At 44.1% G+C, this 12556-nt stretch overlaps 2 pseudogenes; both read left to right on the top strand.

Moving 5' to 3' along the window:
- Positions 1-221: 221 nt before the first annotated feature.
- On the top strand, positions 222-7285 carry LOC103665218 (annotated as a pseudogene).
- Positions 7286-10102: 2817 nt separating this feature from the next.
- Positions 10103-11296, top strand: LOC103665228 (annotated as a pseudogene).
- Positions 11297-12556: the final 1260 nt, after the last annotated feature.

Raw genomic sequence — 12556 nt, 5'->3', positions numbered from 1 at the left:
TGTAATTTTATTGAAACCTGGCTTATCCACCCAGAATATTAAGCTGAGCTACTTTTCTAAAGCAAAATGGACTCCAAGCTGTTGCAAACCGATTGTGCTCATTGATAGCCAAGGTGGATTTGTGGAGAGCATCTTTCCAACTTGGTCAACCTTAAAGGAACGGCAGCCTCCTCAGAGACAGATAAACCCAGCTTTGAGGCACTTACAGAAAGGACTGCTAGATGGCGCTGTTTCCCCAGATTTCCAGGGAGTCTACCTTTCAGCAGATGGCTCTTGTAGGAGAATTAACAATTAATGTCCACCGTACCAGCTGGAACTGGCAGAAAGTATGTTATACTCCAGAAACTACAGAGAACTGAGATTGCTCAAAGACATTCTGCTGCCAGTCTGGTCCTCTGCTGGCCAAAAATGTAATCATATACAGAGCCTGTCCCATCCACAATTTGGTCCCATAAATAAGGAACATTAATAACAAGAGTAAATAAGAAATATCAACATCGTTGATTCTTATACTTACTTTCTCAGTCTTATTATTTTATTTTGCAAGTTTTCCCTGCATATAACAGAAAACAATCACCGCTGGTTGGAGGGTGATTATAAGGTAAAACCAAGTCTGATGTGAGTTCACTTTCTCTCACAGCTCAAAAAAAGAAACCCACCAGATGAAACACACGGGTGTCTGCTCCGAATTCACATGGTTGCTTGTAGGGTATGACGAGCAGGGACCCAAGGGCTGTGGTGGCAGGTAGAAAAGATTTCTTGGCTTTCCTGATCTTTACTTTTCTGTAATAAGGCCCTTTGAGTCAAGGATACCCTATAGATATCACTCTCTTCACCAAAAGGCAAAGATGTTCTTTGTCACACAAGGAGTTAGGGAAGTCTGAAAGAGGGAAGGGCAACGAGGTCATTTGGCCCCGACTTAGCTCTGCCTCTTGCATTTTCCCCCCTTAATGTTTGCAAGCTTCAGCAGCAGTATTTCCATCGATGCCCAGAAGGCAAACTCCTCTTTGATAAACAGACCTTTGGGGGAGGACGTACCACATTTTCTGCTCCCCTTATGACTTTTTGGGTAGATGGGGGGTTGGGGCCAGGGACGAGAGACTTAGGAGAAAGGCAGGGCAGCTCCCCCTGGTACACAGTGGCCTCGCTCTGCCATAGGCAACCTCTACCCTGCACAGCGGTCCCCCTCCTGTTACTGTCTGGCCTGGACTTCTCCTCTGCCCAGAAACAGCAATCCGTCAAAATTAAATCATTTACTGCTCCATTCTCCCTCTGCCACGGCGTTTGCAACTCCCTTTTGCAGGCTGGGGAGACAGAAAGAATGAAACCCACGCATTTTCTTCATGTTTCCCTTCTAGTTTAATTCTGCCTTCCATGAATTCATGGTGTGCATTGTTTAGACTTAGAGAAATGTTCCTGGTGCCAGCTCCTCTGTGTGCATCTAAAAAAATCATTTTCAATCAACAACGTCAACAACTCAGACTCCAGGCTGGCAGAAGGGGGGCGTGGGGGGTTGCACCACTGGGAGGCAGAGCATCGCCCCTCCTGGCAGGAAAAAGTGAGGCCCCTTGACCAGAGGCACCAATTATTATTTTAACTGCCCTCCCCCATCGCCCCAGAGGCAGCTGGAGAGGAAGCCACACACTGGGAGTTCCCACAGAGTCTTGCTGGCTCCCTAAGGCTTCCAGGCATTTGCCCATCTGGTGCGGCTTCCAGAGCAGGGGGCCTAATTAGGCGTCATCTGGCCACCTGAGAAGGCTCGGTGGGCCTCCCCCCCAGCTTCCCCCTCCTCCAGGCAGGACTCCACTCTCCCAGCTGCGGATCTCTGGAGCTCGTTTGGTTGAGCAGCTGCTCAGGCTAATTACTGGATAGCAGGGTCCCCAGGTGGCTGCCTCAGACTGGAAGGGGGAGGGCAGGGCAAGGGCTGAGGGACATAAAGGGACAAGGAGGGGAACAACACGAGGGGTGGGCAGAGAGGGGTCAGAGGGAGAAGAAACAGCAGAGTTGGATGAGGGTTGCAGTTCAAGTCTCCTGGGCTGGAAGGTGAGGACGAGCCCCTGACCTGCAGCAGGAGAGTGGATCCCATCGGTGGGCCCATCCGTGAGAGAACCTGCTGTGCCCTCTGCCCTCCCCACCTCCCACCTCCCACCTCCCACATCGCGATATTCTCTATTCCTGCCCTTTGCTTCCGTGTGAGCACTGGCCTCTGCCCAGCCTTGCTCCTTCAGTCCAGGGACTAACCATCGGTTTTCCTTAGAAGAACATGGCCTTAGGGCCCTCATTGGGGAGACAGGCTTTAGGAAGAGGGTGGTGTTAACTGGAAATGATTCTTTGCTGTTGTCAGACTTTGCAGCTTGCAGATGTGTCTATGTTGTAAGGTGTCTCGTGCCCTGGTGTCCCTAAACCGTGGCGGGTGTCCAGCACCTCTGCTAATAAGTGAGCCAGGCTCTGCCCACCCCGTCTCGGGCATTTTCCCTTTGCCTTCTGGGCAATCACCCCGTGACATGAGGCAAATGGGAAGAATATTGGGAAAAGTTAAGGGGAAGCAGAATGGAAAATAAAATTATCCACAAAGGTTTGTGTTGGCAAAAGACGCCACCTCCAGGCCCCTCATATCCCGCTGTCAGTTTGAACCCTCACTTCCTACAAAACTGAGCTGAGCCGCTGAAACACTCAATTCTGTGGATTTCTCTTCTTGTAAAGTAGGATCGTTTGAAGCAATAATATGGTGGGGAGTCAGGGGAGCGTCCTCGGACTAGGTCAAAATGAACTCTAGTTCAATTTTGGTCCTGTTATAGCTGGGCTATGTGATCATGGGTGAATCATTGCATTTCCTCTTCCCTCCAATATCCCCATTGGAAAATGGAAGGGAATGTTGTGTTAGCGGGCTAGATGTTTTCTGAGCATATTAGGAGCTGGAATTTTTTGTTTCTGTATTTGGTTTAACAGGGCTCAAGAAAGAATGGCTTTCTCCTGCCCTCTCCCCAAACACCCACAGTGTGATTGAAGGCCGTTTTGCTCCAGGAAAGGAAAACTCATGTACGGAGAACAGCCATTTCGAGACTCATGGGAAGTGCCCCAAACTTCGGGGGGGGGGGCTGTCCAGATGTGCACACATTAATGACAGCTGTGGCAAGAATTGGAAGGGTGGGGGGATTTTCAAGGTGGCAGGAAGATAATCTCAGGATTTTGAAGTCTTGTCAGCTTTCCTCATCTCTGTCCGCCCATCCCTTGTGAATCCAGGGCCAACGTGGGAAGCCTCAGCCCGCCATAGAGGGATCCTGAGATTTGGATTCATCAAACGAGATTCACAACCTTGAGCAACACTCTTCAGAACACTAGAATCTGTTGATTCCGTGGTTCTAGGCTGTGGTCAGCTTTGGCCCTTCCAAAGGGCCCCCGGGTGTAAAACCCAGGTACACAGAGTGGATCCAGAGAGGTGAGCAAAGGAGAAGGATCTTCTCCTAAAGGGGGTCAGCTTTCAGCTGGGCATAGAATTTCTTCAGTGCTGGAGGAAGAGTCCTTGCTGTAAATTACCCTGGAGGCCACGATAAATCCTAGAGGATAATTGTTTTTTGCAGACCACCAAGTGTACTAGCTTTGTCCTCGAGCTCCAGGAGAAGATGACCAAATCCTTAATTCAAGCCTATAGATTCTGCAGGGGGATCTGGGGGCCTGGAGAGTTGATTTGGCCCAGCACGTCACTCTGGTGGGCACCTTTCCAGTGTCTCGGAGAGATGGAAACTAATCCCCTGCCTGACTAACTCCCCCCAAAAAGCTGCCCAGTGCATTCCATTGTGAGCAGTTCAAGTGCTTAGAGGACCGTTCCTTGCTGTGAACTGAAAGCTGCTTCCCTGAAGCTCCCGCTCGCTAATCCTGGTTCTGCTCTCTGGAACTACACGGGATAAATATAATCCCCCTTTCAGGTGAAAGCTCTTCAGATAGGGAAGCTGGTTATCACATTCCCTAAGTCTTCCTCTGTACAAGACACACATTCCAAGTATGACATTGTGCGAAACGCCCCACCATCCTGCCGTGGACCCCGGCACGTGCAGCCGCCAGGACCCAGAAAGGAAGGGAGAAACACTCGCGACGCTCCCCGTAGAGACAGATTCATGCAGGCGCTGTTGACACCAGGATGGAAGGACTGAGGGAAGAGGGAAATGTGAGCTGAGGGAGACTTCAGTAACTGCAGGAAACACTACCACCCTACCAGCTGGAGGGTGAGTGAGGGGAGTGTCCCCGAGTCCAGAACCGCAGGAGGGCCACCCACGGCAGAGCGGGGACAGTGACAGTGCCAGGACTATGGAGGGTGGGAGCTCTGAGGGGCGCAATCTCACTCATGCTGGGACCTCCAATGCTGCGTGGCACTCCTGTGGCATTTGCAGTCAGCGAAGCCCTATTTACATGAAGCAGGTGAGACCAAACCTGTATTTTTAAAAACGAGTGTTTGGCTGAAGTTCAGATCTCCAGTGGCTCTGGTTTTTTCTTTCTTTCCCAGCAGACTGCCCCTTTTTCCTCTGGTGATTGTGCCCTTCTTTTTTCCTTGGGATATTGCCCTCCTGCATGCCCGTGGCTGGGCTGTCAGTCACATGACCCCAACATGAAGCAGGGGAGGGGAGAGGAGGGCAAGGCACAGAAGACAAACTCTGCAACTTGGGCAGAGGTGCTGAGGAACACATGGTCAGTGGAACTGACCCGGATGATGGCATTTCTTACAGAAGCAAGTGTGTGGGTTCTCTACTGACATCCTTGCAGCTGCTCTGATTCCGGGTTTTTCCAAGACCCTGTTCACCTCTCTTTTTACTATTATTGCAAACATTTCCCAGTATCCCTCCCATAAAGTCCTTTCTTGCTCAGGTTACGTAGGGTCTATTTCAATTGCTTACAATCAAAGAACCTGGAATGATATGCAGTCTTTATCTGTATTCCTTACAGGCAAGAGGAAACCATCTGGCTCTGTGGAGATCTATCAAGTATTGACTCGAAAGCCGGCACACCAGCTCTCCCTCTATCTTTCTGTCTTCACAATATTAGAAGCGCAGTGATTTACCGCCATCCTGGAAAGTAAGCTCCTCTTGGTGTGCTGAAGAGATCTATCCTTACTGCTATGAAGTTTCAAAATCTGTGATACAGATGAATGTATGGGAATCAGGTCTGGAAAAAACAGTTTTATGGGATGACTTTGATTTGGTCATATCAAAGGGGGCGCATCAAAATATAAAAATATCTTTTTCATTTCCTAGAAATGTGAACAACGAACATCTCAAAGCCTCGTCCCATTCCTGGGTTTGACCTTACTGCACCTCTAAAATTCACTCCGAAATGGGAGGAAGATCAGGAAGTCAGTGTGAGTATAATTATATTAATTGGCACTTTAGAAAATTTTCTTAAAATTAAATTGCTTTACATGGCTGTCAAAATATCTTCAAAGCAGTTGCATCAAAATATCATGTATCTGATTTCTGTAGATCCATATGAGTCATAAGAAATGTGTCAAATATATTTTTTTGCAAGAAGAGGACCCCATCCATCATCACACACTACTTTTCAGATGGACAGAACCGAGTTTATCAATAGCTTATATACTCAGTAATTTAACCAGTTAAGAAAACTCTTCTTCATAAAACTGTCATTCAGTCCATGTTCATCCACGTTGTTTATAGGGATAGTTCGACAATGACTTCTTGAAATCTCAACCCAGGAAAACGTTGGATTCCCTATAACTTCTCAACACAGAAACGAGGTTAGTTTGGTAAAGCTTGTTTCATAAAAACCATGGTGGCACAAGTAATTATATTCAATCATTATCTTTTAAATATTCAAAGATATTTACTCTTTTAAAAATTGGCCAGGCCCTGGTTTCTAGTAGGGAAGGCATAAGAGGAGGGACCCTTGAAAGACCACTGACTGGCTGCCCTTCTCAATACTGAAGCTGCCACCATGCTTGTCTCCTGAGGGGTCTGTCCCCACGGCCATTCACCCTCAGATGTGTTTGCCTTTGCTATGGGGGGCCCCAGACAATACGATGGAATACTCTATGAGTTTCATACTTATTGCCTTAAACCTTTAAAGATAGATGAGTTTCCAAAAAATATTATGAAAACCATTCATCTTTGGACAGCTGACTCTGATTTGGTTGGATTCAGGAGTGCAAAATTTGGAGGCAGAGTGAATAAAGTGTTTCATGTTTGGAAGGATGATAGTTTTGCTCATGGAACTGAAGTTCAGAAAGGCTTGACCAAAAATAAAGAATGCCAAGAACAATTTCTCATTCCAAATTTGGCTCTCATTGATAAATAAGAGTTTGAGATTACTTACGTGGTACCATGATCCAAAACAGAAAAACCTCCAAAGGAGTCCATGAACTGGTTATTTTCCAGATGAAACCTGATGGGCCAGCTCTGTGGGGTGATGCATCTAAGAGGGCAGCTGGTGTCCCTGTAGACTTAAGCTATGTAAAACCAATTGGTGTTCTCCACCCAGAATATGGAGCAACCAGCAGAGACTGTGTTCTTCGGTGAAATGAGTGTGGATAATCATGTAACTGGGAGACATCAGTCTCATGAGAACCTCAGACTTGTGGTGGCTGTTTGGAAAAATGTCAACTACCAAGTGTCAACAGCAGAATGTGCTTCTAATTCTATGTCATTTCGCTGTTGAAATAGTTTGCTACTGAAATACGCAGCATTTCATTAACTGCTCTAAAATGTGTCTGTTAAGGGGCTTAGCTTCTCCCAAGAGATTCTCACTTTTATTTGAAGGAGGTGGTAAGTTAATTAGCTACATCCCTTGCATTTTTGAAAGCCACCTCTGTCTTTTGTCACCACCGCTTCCTTCCAGAGATAGTTCTGTTCATTTTCCCCATGGCATTTGAGTATCTGTTGTAAGTTACAAATTGTTGCCACTACTGCATGATCTTGATTTTTCATTTGTTTCAGAATATCTCTTCTTCTGTATTTTGACAATCCTTTGCTTTATAAAATTTTATTATATTCAAATGATAATGTCATATTTCCATACCTGTGACAATATTTTAATATTATTTGTACACAATGTCTATCTTTTCATCATGTCTATTTTTATGGGATATTTAAACAATTTCTTTGCTCAGTAAAGTTTATTTTGTGATGTCAAATGTGATTCATAAAAATTTAGGTCAAATATATTTCTTTACTTTGGAAAAGTACAGTACATCTGTGTCATCTGTATTAATTATGGTTTCACATTAATAGTCATTCTAACTTGGAAAATAATGTAATTATGTCTTGGTATTAAAAAACTTTAGAAGACTTGTTGGTTTATATGCTGAAGTGTGTTCCTTTAAAATTAATTTTACTGAGGTTCCTCAAGATGTTAAAAATAGAGCTACCCTAAGACCCAGCAACTGCCCTTCTAAGTATTTATCCCAAAGATACAGATGTAGTAAAAAGAAGGGGCACATGCACCTCAATGCTCATAGCAGCAATGTCCACAATAGCCAAACTGTGGAAGGAGCCAAAATGCCCTTCAACAGATGAATGGATAGAGAAGATGTGGTCCATATATACAATGGAATATTATTCAGCCATCAGAAAGGATGACTACCCACCATTTGCAATGATATATATGGAACTGGCGGGGATTATGCTAAGTGAAATAAGTCAAGCAGAGGAACACAATTATCATATGGTTTCACTCATATAGGGGACATAAGGAATAGCGCAGAGGACCAGGGGAAGGAAGGGAAAACTGAATGGGAAGAAGTCAGAGAGGGAGACAAATCATGAGAGACTCTGGACTCTAGGAAACAAACTGAGGGTTTTAGAAGGGAGGGGAGTGGGGGAATGGGGTATCTGGGTGATGAGTATTAAGGAGGGCATGTGATGTGAAGAGCACTGGGTGTTATACGCAACTAATGAATCGTTGAACACTACATCAAACACTAATGACGAACTGGTTATTTTCCAGATGAAACCTGATGAACCAGCTGGCTAAGTGAACATAATAATAATTTAAAAAATAAAATTAAATAATTTTAAAAATAAAATTAATTTTATTAATTTATACTTCATTTTTATTTTTTAATTTTTTTAAGTTTATTTATTTATTTTAGAGAGGGGGCAGGAAGGGGAGGGGGAGAGGGAGAGAGACTCTCAAGCAGACTCCCCGCTGAGCACAGAGCCCAGTGCAGGGCTCTGATCCCACAACCCTGAGACCATGACCTAAGCCGAAATCAAGAGTCAGACGCTAAACCAACTGAGCCACCCAAGCGTCTCAACTTCATTTTAAATCACTACTTAATAAAGATACTTGGGACACCTCTTTGTTTTAAGGAGATATTTATGGCTACAGAAATACTTGCTGTAATAAAAGTCTGTATATCCGTAAAGAAATACTACCAGGTCTGGATACTTTGACTTTTACCTTTCCTTAATCCACCCATTTCCTCTTTTTTTTTTTTTTTTAATTGGAGCATGTTCCTACTCTCCAAAATGCAGCTGCTTACACCCCACACCTTCCTCTGTGGAGTGGGATGTCATTCGCCTCAACACATCTGAGCGGCCAGATGTTTTCCTGTCTCCTTGCTTCCCTCAGCTTTCAATTTCCTACTAACCATATTTGTTCGAGCCTTCCCAGTTTGAAGATCACTTTCTTCGATAGAGAAAGCAATATAGGAGTTGAATTGCCCTGCTTTTCTCTGTTAGCTTTCAACATGACATCATTTGCCCCCAACGGGCCCTTCATTCCTCGTTCTTCCTGCTCTGGCCACAGCCCAAAGCCCCCTTGCGATGCCCTTACACGGATGTTTAAGCCTCGGGGCAATTTGGACTCTGGTTTTCCTAAGATCATTAGGACTGGGTAATATGCCTTGGTTATAAGTGCTTCTTTTCATATTTCAGGCATTTCTCTTTAAAATAGGGGACCATTAAAGAGTTCTCTGCATGTTTTTTTTTTTTTTCTTGTCGTTTGCTCTTGGTTTGTTTCTTAAAAGACACTTCCCTTTTCCTTCTTGATCGATGTCATTTGTTGTTATGGACTGAATGTTTGTGTCCCCCTAAAATTCATATGCTGAAATCTAATCCCCAGAGTAGTGGTACTTGGAGATGGAGCCTTGGGGAGGTGATGTGGTCCGGAGGGCAGAGCCCTCATGAATGGGGTTAGTACCCTGATAAGAAGAGGCCGAGGAGTGGCTCTCTCTCTCTGTGCCGTGGGAGGATACAAGGAGAAATTGGCAGTCTGTGACTCAAAGGGGTTTTCTGGAGAACCTGACCTCGCTGGCACCCTGACTGCTGACTTCCAGCCTTCAGAGCTGTGCAAAATGGATTTCTGTTGTGTGTAAGCCACCCAGGCTCTGATACTTTGTTACAGGAGCCCAGATGGACTAAGACATTAGTTACTATTCAGGTAGATTTCTTTCCCGGAAAACTCCTTTCTTCTTTTAGCCATTTTAACTTTTAGAATGTTGCCAAGGGGTCATTCCCACCTTTTCTCTGAACTTTTACAAGCTATTTTCCCCCCTGAAATTTAGAATTTATGTCTAATTATGGCCAATATTCCTGTTGGGGAGCAAGAATATCCTGTCCCTTTTAAGCTGCTTGTAGCCAGACTGAGAATCAAATTGACATGAGACAGATTAACAGGAGAAAATCAAATTTAATAGTGTTCATACAGGGAATTCACACAGACATGGAAATCCAAAAGGTGGGCAAAATATGTATGTCATTCTGGACTAAGGAGAGGGAGGTAAGGGTCTGGGACTTCTTTTGAAAGAAGGAATGCAATTCACAGGAAGATAAGAAAGAATAAATGTTTGGAAAGCAAACATTTTCTGGGCCACTTGGAAGCAATGGGACATAGAGGACTTGAATCAAACAGGTCTTGTTAGGTTTCTCCCCGTCTACCATACCTAGTTTATATTATAATACAGTTATTAATGGTGATAGATTTCTTCCTGTAAAGTCTTCTTAGGCAAATGAGGGAGAGGAAAGGAGCTTTTCCTCAATCTGCTGGGATTGCTTTTGAACTCAAAATAATCTTCATGCTACAGTGGCCCATCTTGGGGTGGCCTGTCCTTGGACCCTAACACTTCCTTCATTCTTTGGCTGTTAATAGTTCCACAATGATGATAGTCACTTTATCTGACTATTTATTTGACTACACTAGGCTGATTGTGCCTGAGGGTTAGTAAGAAGCCTTCAAGTAGTAGCCGAAAGATCAGGGGCCTCTGAATTTGGCTGATTTGGGTTCAAATCTCCACAAACATGCTGATGATCTTAAATCATCCACTTGACCTGTCTGACTTCTAGAGTTAAAAAATTGAGTCAATTATATAACTTTGCAAGGATGCTTTTAAAATCATTAAGAATGTAAAATTAACTCAGTAAATGGTATCCATTGCTATTACTGCTTACATAATGTTTTTGGTCTTTAGGGATACTTTCCCGCTCCAGCCTATATGCTAATATACGTGCATGAGCTTTCCTTCCTCGTTGCCAGCCATCTTGGTGGCTGCTCTTGGTTGGTGCTGTCCCACACCTAAGGCGGGAAGACGAAAAAGCCTCTGGAGTCGATCAACTCTAGGCTCCAACTTGTTATGAAAAGTGGAAAGTACGCTCTGGGGTACAAGCAGACTCTGAAAATGATCAGACATGGCAAAGGGAAATTGGCCATCCTGCCAACAGCTGCCCAGCCTTGAGGAAATCTGAAATAGAATACTGTGCCATGTTGACCAAAACCGGCGTCCAGCCCTACGGTAGCGATAATATTGAATTGGGCACAGCATGTGGGAAATACTATAGCGTAGGCACACCGGCTGTCATTGATCCAGGAGATTCTGATATCATGAAAAGCCTGTCAGAACAGACTGCTGAAAAGCAAATCATGCAAAAATTTTTCTTTAATAAAACTGGCCAGAGCTTGCTAAAAAAAAAAAAAAATGCGTGTGAGTTGGTGGTGTGAATAAGTAAAGCTACGTAACATTAGGGTTGAAATAGAGACATACTGGTGGAAAAGAGCATACGGGTTGAGCACATAGGTTCTGAAGCTAAAAGGAATACCTTTCCGGGCTGCATGTTAGCTTTCTGATCTTTGGCAAATGGCCGGAACGTGCTGTGTTCCCCTTTCTTTATCTACAAAACAGTCCTAACTCATTGATTTGTTATAAAGATTTGAATGAGTAAATACATGTAATTGCTTAGAACATCACCCGGCACATAGCACTTGCTAATGTTAGCCATTATTATTATCATGCTGAGGATGTCATTGTATGAAGACAGAGCTGAGCATGCTGGAAGCACCAACATTCCCGTGTCAACCAGAGTATCGGAAATAACACTGAGAAACTCTCAGAGATAAACAGGGCTAAGGAAATGAACAAAAGAAAGCTACTGAGAAATGTTCACGAGAATGCTTAGATTGCTGAATCTTTCTATTGGGAAACATATGGACAGATCTGGAGAGGATGGTTTCAGAGTCATGATGCTACAAGAGGTTAGTTTATAAGGGCAACTGAACACTTACCATCAATGTCGGGGTACATCTTGCTGAATCATTACAGCCCCCATCTGAGTGGGCTATCCAAGGGCCCCTTGCCCTTTTGGGGGACTGGAAGTGCACGTCATTCTCCAAGATGGATTGTCAGTGGACCCATGGGTAGGCAATTATATATCTTAATAAATCCTTCTCCTCCCCTTTGTTTTTTGACAGTCAGTCAATCCAGCTTTTAAAAGATGGGTGCTCAAAGGCAAAATGGTGGGATTAAAGTCAGGGATAGTCGTAAAAAGGAGAAAGCACTTGGGACAAGGTCAGTGCCCTTCAGGACTATTCCTTAGACTCTAGGGGAACAAAACACTGCTCAGCGCTAAAATAAACATGTTTCCAAATGGGAGAGACTCTCCTCAGGGACTGAGGTTGTTTGCCAGAGACAGATAAACCTATAAATCTCCTCCTTCAATCTCATAGTTAGGCAGGTGCTTTATTCAAAACCTGATAACCTGATGTCCTTTACTTTCAAAACATAATCATTTATGCACCCTGGTGAATACCAAGTCCCTTGTCACATATGATCTTTCTACCTTTTCCCTTTCAGTGTGGTGGACTGAGCCAGATTCCCCAAATCTCCAACCGTGCCAGCTTGTCAGTGTGGCCTGTGGCTTAAGGGCAGGCAACCCTCAACTATCAGTCGGAATCTTGTCATTTCCTACTTGTTACACCTTGGCCAAGTGTGTGTGATTTTAACACTGGGCAGGGTAATAATAACACCTAATCCCAAATGTGTTTATAAGGATTAAGTGAGTTAATACAGTGCCTGGCACACGGAAAGCCCTCAACCCCTTTTCCTTCATCCTTTGAAAGTGACTAAGGAACTAATGATTATAAAATGAGAAACTTTTCTTTGTTGAGGAATTCCTCTCTCTGCCTTCCATAAATATTCTTGTTTAAAAAGTAAAATTCGAGGTGGATTTTGGGGAGATTGTAGTCTATTTAAATCCAAGCTCTATACAAGGTTGAATTAATTCAAAATTCTACTGACTCCTCAGAGTTGATTCAAAACACCATTTTCTCTAGGAAGCCT

This window comes from Ursus maritimus, unplaced genomic scaffold, assembly GCF_017311325.1.
Source record: "Ursus maritimus isolate PB19 unplaced genomic scaffold, ASM1731132v1 scaffold_18, whole genome shotgun sequence".
NCBI lineage: Eukaryota > Metazoa > Chordata > Mammalia > Carnivora > Ursidae > Ursus > Ursus maritimus.
This window is presented reverse-complemented; position numbering and strand designations above follow the sequence as displayed.